At 43.5% G+C, this 12703-nt stretch overlaps 1 protein-coding gene across 3 annotated transcripts in view; it reads right to left on the bottom strand.

Moving 5' to 3' along the window:
• LRRC3B (leucine rich repeat containing 3B) overlaps positions 1-7829 on the bottom strand; it is a 43567-nt gene extending 35738 nt beyond the window's left edge. Inside the window, exons 1-2 of one of the 3 annotated variants that reach the window (XM_021389148.1) lie at positions 7679-7829; positions 7166-7369 (exon numbers count right to left, since the gene is read on the bottom strand). The gene's annotated coding sequence lies outside the window, so the exon portion shown is untranslated. Of the gene's footprint in view, positions 1-7165; positions 7587-7678 lie in introns of those variants that run through there. The other 2 variants (XM_021389147.1, XM_021389146.1) reach the window with 2 other exon arrangements.

The following is a 12703-nucleotide window of genomic DNA, read 5'->3' as shown; positions in this document are numbered from 1 at the left end:
CCAATATCCCTATTACTTACTTATGAGAAAGAACCATTCTCAGGCAGCACAGGCAGAAGGCAGAGGAGGGTATCAGTTATTGTTGCGCAAACTAGATCAAAAGAGCAGTGCGCAGCTGATACATCCACAGCTCTTCATGCGGCATGACAATGAGAAGGGCTGAGATGATAGTAAATGATGCAACAGCATGGATTCAATCTTTAACAGATTCATGTAAGTGATTTTTTTTTTGCTCACCACCAAGGGAAGCTGTAATGATACTGACACTGCACAGTTGACAGTTGTTGTTCAACGTGTTAAAAAAAAAAACAAAACCATACAACTGCTATAATTAAGGGAATTGCTTGGCCTCTGTCCATTTTGTTCCACACTGCTGCCTCACACTTGTTTAAAGAACTGAGAAAATTTGTTGAGAATGTGGCAGATAGTGGGAAAAAAAAAAACGTTAAGCTTGACTGGTTCAAATTAGGCAGTATTTGTACAGATGGAGCACCTGCCGTGACTGGCAAGAAGAACAGCCATGTCGCTTTGCAAGAAAAGTTTTTGGATCGAAAGTTATTGAAATACCATTTGTATCCATCATGAATTTTTTCCTGAGCCAAAGACTGAGGTTTCTTACATGCTTAAATCCTGTCGTCTCCTACTCTAGCAAAATAAGTATTTATGCACGAGAGCTGCCAATAAACATACCATGTAATTGATGAAAATGGTGAGCATAATACATATACACTGCCGTCTGTCAAAGGGCAAAAACCGTGAAAGATTCTGGAAACAGTGAGTGACCGATACAATTTCTTAACAGAAATCATTAACTCTTCGACGACAACGCTTAAAACAAGAATGGGATAAGGAATCTGGTCTGCACGGACACGGCATCTCAGCTGAGCCGCCTCAATTCGCACCCACAGGGGAAAGATCGCCCACTGAGTTGAGTGTAAGCTTTCATCCATGCACTCCTTTTAAATCAAAGGTGAGATGTTCTTACTCGGTTTGAACTGGTGTGCTTTAGTCATCTGCAGTGCTTGAGAGGTGACAAGTGAAGTTCTAAGGTACGCCGTGATCTGCTGTTTTGGGAGTTGTTTCTTTCTTAATTTGAAGATTCTAGAAAAGAACAATCTTCCATTCATATCCCTCTTTATAAAGTCACGTAGATCATTTTCTTTGAAACAGATTGGAATTTCTCGTCTTTAACAAGGGGGAGATATTCTTGCAGAACAGACTGGAGATCTATATACTATTATCTTCAGAACAGCACCAGACATACCCAGGGAACAGCAAAATCCGAAAATGAGTACTTGAAAGCAGATATCTTCTGACACACGCCTTCCCTTTTAGTGCTTCTGCAGCTTGGCAATGACATATATTCAAGAACAGTAATATTCTATTATCAACTTAGTTAAAAAAAAGATTGTTTTAAAGCAACCAATTTTCATCACAAGGACTCAGTGTCAACAACACTGGAAACAAGGGCAAAACGGATGGTTAGAAACTCCGTCAGACTATGTGAAGGCTGCAGAGGCAAGTGCACTCTGTTCACTACAGGAAAAAGGAACTACGGGTCACTCTCTCTTCTGACAGTAATAAGGATAAATTATGTCTAATAATCACGATGAATTTTAAAGACCATTTGCAGCACCTCTAGAAAAAAAAACAACAGCAGCAAACCCTGGCCACTCTTGTTGATAAGACAGAGCCCTGGATTTACTGATCCCTGGCCCTCTGGGTAGCCTTCAGCCTGTGAGTATTTTCTCTCTTCTGGACCTCCTAAATTTGCACATATTGATTCAAGTTTTTTCTTCTTGGCAAATACCATTTTTGCCTGGAGAGAAGGCAATAGGATGTACTTCAAAATAAAAAACTTCAGATTAAAAAAAAATGGACTTCCAAATCCATTTTCAGCAGCAGATTAAAAGTTTGGGGTTTTGTAAAGTTAACACTGCATTATAAACAATACTTCAATACTGCTACAAGAAGAATTTTAAAAAATAACACAAACAGAAGTCTAAATTAATCCATTTTCATTATCCAACATGAACTACAAATGGGCAATAAGTTCAATAACTTGAACATTTGCACCTTAAACTTTTGTGTGTTCTTTTTAACATTTATAAGCTGGAGTTTCATCAACCAGGTATACAACCACCGCTGCTCACTAAACCACATGCAATGTAGTGAGCACCTTCATGGAAGATTTTGTTGCAGTTCTTTATCTCAATACTGTTACAAATTCTGTTCTTTTAGGGAGGAAGAGCACCGGTAGGAACCAAATGCTGCACACCCGGTGCTTTTGTTTATTTTTAATTACGATGTCTTCTGCAATAGTAAACAGCATCAATTCATCTGAATGTCCAAAGGTCTCACCCTTTTGCTGCCTATTTTTCACACGCACATAATATACTTTTTAACTATTAGAAAAATACTTCTCACAAAACATATACGGAAGCAAATCCTACCCAAGCAATACACATTTGTAATCTAGATGAAAGAAAAAAAGAAATGCATGCTTCATATTAACTCCCTGTGTCATATTAACTCCCTGTACAACCCCATGAAGTAGTCCTTCAAGTAAACTAATGAAACAGTGAATAGCCCCAATATTTACATACAAAACAACTTTAGCAAGTACAGTTGCAAAAGTATGCAACCTAATTTTGGTAAGCTGCAAAAGAAAGAGAGAAACAAACAAAAACCTGTCTTTAAAATCAATGCTGCTATTTGCTGGAGAAAGGAGGGAGAGGTAACTTCAACTGCGACTTTGACAGCAGAGAAAATGATAACACCATTAAAAGAGCATCTACATAGTATACCTCTTAGGATAGTCTGTCACCAAGATGTGCACTTTAAAACACATGCCCTATTAGCTGCAGTTGAGCATCCAAAGGAAGAAGCAGGAACATGAAGTGACCCCCAAGAGAACATGCTGCATCAGACTCCCACCACTTGAGGAGAAGTCAGGCTGCTATGGAAGTCCTGCATTACACCGATTTATACAGATTAAATGTTCCAAATGAAAGCCCACCCCCTGCCCCCTTGATCCCTGCCCATCCACCTTCTACTTTCCCTACGCCTTATTTTCTCTCTCAAATTTCTGTTTATTGTTTGTCTGTCCTTTTACTGTATAACCAGACTTTTTGTTTATTGTTCTTTAAATAATTAAATAGTCTCCATTTGCTTTCCTACTTCCAAGCTAGAGCAGCAATCCATCTCTGGGCTACCACTCACTTCTCTTACCTCTCTCGTTACTGCACCTTTACAGCACTATTCAGCAGGCAGAGTTCAACTTTCTGCTGCTTTTCAAAAGACAATTTAGCAGCTTTACAAAATTGTTATTAACATGGGACAAAACGTATTTTAAACACACACAAAGTAGTTGAAGTGATCCTGAAAAGCAAAGGTAAACCATGGTCAAGCGCATCAAGATCTGTAGTGCTAATTTTCATCTCCGTTTAAGTAAAAATTCCAATTACTCTGTTGAACATCTCTCTGAAAAGGCCCTTTTCCAGCACCGTTTACTCAAGAGGCACTTTTATCTCCTCTCAGTCTGTGGAGCTGAGACACAGAACGCCCGTTCCATTCCCTCAGCAAGGTTCCTGCTCAGTGAAACCGGGTAAATCTGCCCAAACACAGCGTCTTTCCCAATGCCCCTGGGCAAGCCCCGGCACAGAAGCGAGCTGAACCAAAGGGCAATGCTACAACCACACTGACTGCTTCATCCTTCAGAAAGGCTCAATTCAACCATTCACCCGCAGCTTTTTTCCTTACTGTCTTTTGCTTTTCCCCTATTTCTAAGGCAACTGGCCTACTTTGTCTGTTCTCATTTCTCTCTTTCTTTTTCATCCTTCAAAAGTTCACCAGAGACAAAACAAACAAACAAACAAACATCCACAAACATGTTAATTCAGCTACATTTTTATTTCCTTGCTGATAAGAAGGAAGACTTGGGGGCTGTGGCAATCCATACGACAAAAGGCTTTCCCCATGTCCAGTGCTGAAGTCAGCACAGAAAGAAACTAACTTAAAAACAGCTCATTTGACAGAGCATTTAAATATCTAGGGGAGAGAAATACAAGCTATTTCTTGTTCGTTAGCAGTGAGCATTGTGTTGATCCAAGTTCAGCCCAGGCCCCTATGTAATACATGGCAGCACAGGCTACAAATGCAGCCTCACTGACAGGGATAAACTATGCCAACCATCAACTGCAAGTATGGACACATGGTCACAAACTACCACAGAAACCTTCATAAGGAGGATGCATCTTTAATCTTTGTGAAATAATAAGAACCTCCTCCACAGTTGGTTTGGCAACTGCTTATCCAGAGCATGAACCCAGCCAAAGCAGAGACTAGAACCGATCCCACACTGCACTGCTTTCCTTCAAATGCACACAGACATCCAGTGTGCACCCAGACCAACACACTGCACCAGAACAGAGGAAGCACAGAAACCTCTTTAAAGAAAGGCACTGGATTAAAAACTAGAAGCAGAGATTTAAATTTGCTAGGAGAGAAGACCACTGAATGTGATGCTACCTCACCTACAGCACACTGCATTTAAGAGCAGAGCAAGGCATCCCTGCTCATGCATGCTCTTACGGACAGTAATCCATCTAAAAATAATTGAGCATACTGAGAAATTCACATATCCCTATTGCTTGGAGTTCCTGTAGATGTATCAACTTTTGATTCGTACCAGCACTCAAGTATCCAACCCAGTCTGCACTTTCAGGAGATGACTTTTAGTAAATAAGCTAATATTTAAAAAGAGTTGGTCAAACAGGCCAAAGTAAATGCTATACAATCCATGAACTCCAATAATTTATTCTTGGCTCAAATATCTTTTTTTTTTTTTTTAATAAGGTTCTCTTTGCATTATAGGTTTCTGGATTTCAGAGCTTTGTAAGAGTTTTCCTCATATCTACTAAAAAAATTCACTGGATAAAGCAAAACCACAAAGATAATTTTGCTGGGCACAGAACACTGATTTAATTTGCATTCTCAAGTCAGGACTGATGCAAAGAACTTGCATGCAAATAACAACAAGGACGGCAGCTACATGTAAATCCTGCGACCAAAAATACAATATTCTACACCATGAAAAGCTCCTTCCTCCGTCCACCTCATCAACTGAAATGGTGATGACAAATATTCCTACGCATTTTCCTGCTTCTTAAATTATTCATTTCATTAAAAGTTTTGAATCCTTCCTGACAGAGATAATCCCTCGTGTGAGGTATATAAATATTCGTAATGACATAACACGAAATCCCTTGAAAGCGAGATTTAGAAGTGTCTTATTATTGAAAGTGAACATCTAAAGGTGAGTTTGTAATAGAGCAACGCATTTTCTCTGGGGTTAGACACCCAAGTCTGCACTTTAAGGAAGGCCAGTTTCATAAACTCCAGTTCTACTGCTGGGAGACGATTTCCTGAGCTGCCCTATGATGCGGTTGTTCTGAAGGTAGTCAGGTTCTAACGTAGCTTCAGAATGAGCAGGAAAAGATCCCTTGCTTACAAAAGACTTTAAATAAAACCCTGTGAAGCACATGGTAGAGACAAACCACAACACCTTGCTATTCTTTTCATGCTGTAGCAAAGCTCCCACGGACTTTACCAGCACAGGAATGGATCCAGAGTGCATAACTATGAAAAAGATATTTCTTTTTTTGACTAATTTATTTGATTAATTTGAGCCAAAACACGCTGATTCTTGACAGTTGCAGATCTGATCCTCCTCCTCGATCACTCTGGCCCTGTTCTCTGAGATGCTGAGCAGCTTCAGCTCGCCACATGCCAACAGAAAGCCACAATGAGCCACGGGAGCTCACCCTGCTCATACCAAAGGCAGTGCTTCTTTACAGCAGGCCTCAGGGTGGTAACCCCAGCAGCAACAGCTGAATAAGTGCAAGCGGTTTAGGCTCAAACCCAAGCTGTTCCCCTACCTCAGCCACGGACCTCCCATCAGTGGCAACAAGCACATCCCCACAGCACACTGCGTGCGGGACTGACAATGGGCCCAGTTCTGCTGCCTTGAGTCATCTGAGTACTACCTGTAGGAGTGATCCCATAGAAACCCATAGCAACTCACACAAGCGAGGGCTGCAGAAACAGCTCAGCAATCACACCACTATCCTTAATTCCAAGCAAGATACAGAAACTCAACTAGAGAACTAGACTCTGAACACAGCAAAGGTTTTGCAAATTAGTTTGTTCTACAGCTTAATCACTTTCTTCTTTCCCTCTAAATCAAACCAGAAGCCCATTGTGTGTCTGTCCTTTTTAATTAAATTACTAAGAAAAATACCAACACGTAAGCCAACTGAACGCAGTAGTTTCCTATATCAAAGCCTTCCATTGAATGCTTTGTGTGACACACACCTTGCAATTTAAATGCACAAGCTGTTAGATGGATTACCATGAGAAGAAATTATTCTCTGCTCCCATTCAGCACTCAGAGAGGCCGTCCTAGGAAGAGTTCGGGGCTCTAAAAACACTCATTTTCCTTTCCTTGCCAAATTTGTAACATTTCATCATGGTTATTATTTTTAAATAATTACAATCCTCTCAAGAGCAGTCACTTATTTTGTCATTTCCATATGTATGTTAATACCTCTGGGCTCATTTCTTTGAGACTAACACTACACATCGGTTGGTCGGTTTTCATTCCGACTCCGTGAGGAGTTGGCTTCTCCGTGCTTCTCAAGTTATCTGCCTGTTCTCATTCTGTAATCACACCATTTCTGATCTCTAGGGACACTCAGCAAGACCGGCTGATAATCAGCAGCCTGAAGGGCTTTGCGATTCTCTGACCAATTCTCTAAAATCTTCTAATTTCTAAGGGATAAAGCCAAGAAGAAAAGAAAAATTCCCGCTGGCACATCCCAGACATGTCCTAAATTTTAGGGGAGGGGAAATTCTGGACGCAAAGATTCCCAGAAAGGCGAGGGCACAGCCTGCTGCTACCCGCACAGCACCCAGCACCGGCGCGCTGCCGGCCGCCTGGCATTTCCGTGCTGCTCTAAGGTCGCGGCCGTGCCCCGCCGGGGGTTCCCCACCGCCCGCAGCCCCACGCCGCGCACCCGGAGCACCCGGGGGGCTGCGGCTGCGCCCGGGGACCGCAGCGCCCCCCGCGCCAGTGCCCTACGGGGCTGCGGGCGGTGCAGCTCACCTGGCCGCGGCCAGCTCCGCCGCCGCCCCCGCTGCCATTTGTTGCTCGCGTTCGGAGGGAGCCGCTCTCCTCCCCATCGCCGCCGCCTGCTCCGTAGCAACTGGTCCGGGTAGGTCTCAAAGTGGAAAAATCCCACGGCGACACCAACGGCGTCTTCCCCCGGCTCCGCGCCCCGGCCGCCGCCCGCATGCGGATCGGCGCGACCTCGGCACCGAGCGAGCGCCTTGGAAACCCGGGCACGGCGGCGGGCGCTTTTTCCTTTGCTTTTCGGGCTCGGGGATGGGAGCCTCCCCTCCTCGTCTCCCCCAGGAAGCGGGTGGCGGCCCCCTCCCCGCAGCCTCCGCCCCTTAATTCCCCCTTCTCCCGCTGCCTCGGCAGAGCCCCAGCCACGGCACAGTACGGCAGCCCCTGGGCAGCGGCAGCAGCGCCGCTCGCCTCCCTCCCTCCCTCCCCGTCGACTTTTCTCGTGGTGCTGCCTCCCCCAAACCGTGCCCGCAGGACCCCGCAACTCACATCGCAGAGCGGCGGCGCCTCCCGCAAAACTTCGCGGCGCGGCTCAGCTCGGCTCGGCTCGGCTCGGCGCAACAGGCAGCGCAGCCTCACCTGGCGCGGGGCCGCCGCGCCATGGGAGAGCCGGGCGGAGCCTGCCGGCGGCGCGGCCGGGCCGGGGCCGGGGCGGCGGGGCCGTGGAGCAGCCACCGCCCGCCCGCCCTCCTGCCTCCGCCGGGCCGGGCGGCTCTGCCTGCCGCCGCCGCTCCCTCCTGCCCTGCGCTGCGGCTGCAGGCAGCGGGAGGGAGGAGAGAGCAGAGGGGGAGGCAGGGAGGGAAGGAGGAGACTCCCCTCGCGCTCCCGCAGGCACGGCGGGTGATGCTCCCCCGGAGCGGCGATGCCGGCGGGATGCCGCTCCCCTCCAGGCCGGGATACTCTGGGCTCTCCTCGCAGGTTCCGGGGCAGGTGTGCGGGGGGTTCCCGGGGATACCCCCGCTGCTCGCCCCGGTGCCGTCTCGGCTCCTCCTGAATAAGGAGGTTGCAATAAGATCCTGAATAAGGCTTGTTGCATAGCCAATGTGAATGAAAAAATAAAAAATTAAACTCTTACTGCCAGCTGATAATACTCGATTTGGCCAACTTGCTGCAGCACCGTTTTGGCTGCAGTAGGAGAGCCTGCTCTGCACCCAACCCAACCAACCCTTTGCCGTGGTCCCATGTGGAATCCCCTCTTTGATTTTACCAGGGTGAGCTTCTCCTCTAACCCAGAGAGGTTCTTCTGTGAAATGGACCTTCAGACTAGGCTTGAAGGAACGTTGCCAGTGGTTTCCTCTCACTGAAACACACTTCGTTTTGCACTCTGCGGGCTGTGCAAAGTGAACTTCCTATTTACCTTGTGCATGAAGAGTTCCTGATGTCTGTCTCCCACTGACGGTGCCCGCATAAAGAGGATTTGGGAAAGATTCATCTTCATTTTGTGTCTGGTTTATTTGCCGTAAGGTGAAAGTCTTCTTAAATGCTATACAGAGCAGAAAAGGAATTGGCTTGAATTTCCTCAGTAGCGTTTTTTGCCTCTAACTATACAAACCTGTGCTATCTTCATATAGGCCATTTTAAAGAGAAACTGCTGGGTCAGGACAATCGTTATGGCCTTGGCTAGATGGTCTGTTTCAGGGGTGAGAAGGAAAAACACTACAAATAAGCTGCTAAATGCCACTCCCCGTCATTAAGACTCAATCCTAAGAATCTCTAACCAAGTAAATACCCCCCTGAATAATTTGTCTGAATCATATTGTATCATATACAAGATAATGTAGGACCAGACCTTTGTGTTGTACCAAACTCTGCCTTCTTTGCTCTTAGGAATATTTGAAAATTGGCTCATAAACATTTTTATATATGCCCATCATTTTACATTCTTACTGGTGTAAGAGAAAATAGCAAATATGACAGAAGTTGATAGAAATCACTTTTGTCAGTTTCCTATGTGTTCCTCTCATTCACTGACTGACTCAACCCAGCTTTGAGGACATAATCACACAAAAACCAAAAACTCAGTACATGAGCCCACATTCCTGCTGACAGTGGGTTGGGTGGTGCCCCAAAGCCAGCACCAGGAGGAGCCATGACCAGACCGCCAGCCCTGTATTGTTTACAAAGGGACACGTAATGGGATTCTCAGGCTCTGAGAGTTTTATTCCTTTGACTGAAGCTGACTTAACTTCATTTTAAGACATTCATTTTGATCATTGCTGAGAACCCCAAATCTCTAGTACAGGAGCCATTTTTTTCAAATTCAACTTGTGTTTATATTATTACTGCTCAGAATATAGGCATCTGACAACAGAGTATGGGACCCAGGGCGGATGCACTTGGTTTTCCATACCCACAGTGCAGCATTCATATCAGAAGCACTGAAAATCTCCTTGGAGTGACTTGCTGCTAAAGTATTTTTTTTTAATGAAAAAGATTGGCTAATCTTTTCATTTGGGTAAACAGCAAAAAGTAATTCTTTGATTAGATAAAAATGCCCACTCTTCGTTGTGGTAAATTCCCTTTAAAATTGAATCTCTAGAAGCATTTTGTGGACTGAATCATTTATATAATTATTGTAACAGTGTAAGGGAAGACGGATCCCAGCTTGCATGACTTTACTTGCCACATTACCCATGGTGTTATTCATCCTGTTGACTTGTGCGTGATTCCTTGTACTAAGAACAAAGAACATCACAAAGAACAGAAGTATTTATTTTTGTTGATGAAATCGCAGTTCTGCAGTTCATAAAACAAGTTTTCTGACGAGCTGCATGAGAGTAGCTGGTTTGCAGGTTTGTATTCAAAGACTCACTCCTGAGAGCAGCTAAGCATCTGTAACTTCAGTTGGAATTAATGGGTGTTTAGTATATCTTTGTAAAGGAAAAGATGGTAATTTTTCTGGGGAAGATTACTGTAAAGTGATGCACAGCTACTCCCTGTTAAAAGTGTCAGAGATTTGTAAGAACTGAAATACAGCTGATGTCACGCTCCCCCTCAGTTGGCTATGTGTGCAGTAGGAAGAACGTGCTATTATTCTCGGTGGAAGAAACTTCACTCTCAAGAACATGCTCCATGAACAGACCCCGTAGAGGATTTCTCATAGGCATATTGTCTCACTCATCTGTTTTATATGATAAATAGAAGTCAAAGGCGTAATCCTCTGTTAGGAAGGAATATAAGTCTAATGGAGAAGGTCATTTGGCTGCCTTCAGATAAGAAAGAAATTGCTAATACTTGCTGACTTCTACACATAGCTATTGAAATTAAGCAGCATGAAATGATAGGTGATGCCAGATGGTTCTTAAGTTTACCTCATAAAATAATTTTGATCATAAAAATATATGAGGACCCAGTACTACCATCCTTATTATTCTTTTCTGATGCAGATGAACCAACGTAATTCACTGAGACTGTTTGTGAATAAGGCTTATTCATGCAAATATGACTTCACAGGGTTGGATCCTTACAAATTTATGAACATGAACAAAACATTTCAATGGCTAAATTAAAGGACAATCTGGTATTACCAGTCCTTAAAGCTTGCCCGATATTCACAACCTTGTGCAAAACCAACTCTTCTTCTAGTGCTGGAATAAGTTGAGTGACCTTCTTCTTATCCATTAACTAATATTCCTTTAACTAGAGGGTTCGTTCTTTTCATAGCCAACAGCAAATGAAATCCATATGGTAAAAGTAGATACATCCAAGAACTAAATCATGTAATTGCCTTATCTTAAGCAGTATGTATGTAAGAGTTTAGAGGGAGTATTTTTTCTGTTCATGAGCCATTGTACATTTTTGTAGAGGACAGTGCAAAGACATGTCAGTGGCACGTTCTCCTTGACATGACTCTATGCTCAATAGGAAGACACAGACAGGGCCCAGAGCAATAATCTGCACTGAGCCATAACAGCAGCAAAAAGCGTGAAATGATGCATCATGGGAATTCTAAAAGCAACACAAACTCCAGTGTTCACACTATAGTCATGTTCCTAAATTGGGTATCTGCATCTGCTGTCTCTGTAGATCAGTGATGTCAACAAACTTTGTGCTCCTCTCAGCCCATGGGCACCACCACTGCATTTATAGATGCTGAGGTTTTGCCCCAAGAAGAATAATGGAGAGAAGTGATCTTTGCAGAGGGCCACCACAAATCCTTTTCATCTTGTAATTTCCATTAGTACCTCTGGTAGCATTGTTCTGGAGTCCATCTTGCTTCCTGATGCCGCACTTACAGGGATTGGAGGATTGGACCTGAAACAATGTCTTCAAGATGTACCAGTAGTTCCTGGTTTCCTGTATTTGACAAATTCTGTCATATTGAATGATCTTGCCAGCTTTGCATATACTCCCCTTTCTACATAGTGAGGAGCTGCTCTGTATTAAAGAACAGAGTTTCTGGTTTATATAACAGAAAATCCTTAGATTGTCAATAATTCATTAGCTCTGAAAGAGAAACAGCAGCTGTAAATAAGCTCAACTCGTACAGCTCATACTCCACCTAGCTCTGATTTAGAGAAAAATATAAGTGGTGAAGAACAGTATTCTGCTATACACCATCCACTGCCTGAAATTGGTGTTTGGGCTGCTCACAAAACAGTATGCACTTCTAGGATGCTTATATATTAGAACCGGAAAATAAATGTATTTCATGCTAATTAAATTGGGTTAGTAGGGGTTAGATCTCGTCAGACATTCTAGTGGAGTTTTTGGTTATTTAGAAAATTTATATAAAAGAAAAGTTGCTGTATGGATAGGACAGACTTGGATTTCTGCAAGGCAGTTGGCTTAATACCACATGACATTTTGATTTCCAGTCTTACATTACACGGAATTAACAACTCACACATTATGGGGATTAAGAAGTGTCTCACTGACAAATTTTAAAGATGTAGTCTTTTAATGGGGAGGTTTCATTCAATGTGGGGAGCTTTCCCAGCAGAGCCAGAAACAGTTTTTATCTAATACAATTTTATATTGTTTTCAGCAGTAGAAGCTGAGATAAAATCTGTGCTTTTAAGGCTTGTATATGACACAGTGTATTTTAGCACAGTAAATAAAGAAGATATATTACTTCTGCAGTGATTTGATTTGGCTAAATGATCACTGTCCAGCAAGCTGCACACTAAATTCATTTTAATGCATTCAAATGCAAATTAATACCTCCGGGGACCAAAACCTTGTAGGAATGGGTACTGTCTCAAAAAGCAGAGACTTGGGGAATGACAAAAAAGTGATTATCCTGGATAATCGCTCCTAACACAAGATCTCAGTGCAAAGCTATGGCAAGGACCCAGCACAATCCTAAAATAACAAGTACAGTTCTGGTGCTTGCACTTTAAAGAAGATGAGAAAATATTGGAGAAAATCCAAATAGTTTGCAAGTCAAGCACATGTCTTGTGATGGGAGGCTTAAAGAGCTGGGCATATTCCACTTAACCAAGAAAAGGTTGAGAGGATACATGGAAAAGACAACAGACAGCGGTGAGCTTTTTCACTCTTGCTGACAAAAGC

Source organism: Numida meleagris, chromosome 2 (genome assembly GCF_002078875.1).
Source record: "Numida meleagris isolate 19003 breed g44 Domestic line chromosome 2, NumMel1.0, whole genome shotgun sequence".
NCBI lineage: Eukaryota > Metazoa > Chordata > Aves > Galliformes > Numididae > Numida > Numida meleagris.
This window is presented reverse-complemented; position numbering and strand designations above follow the sequence as displayed.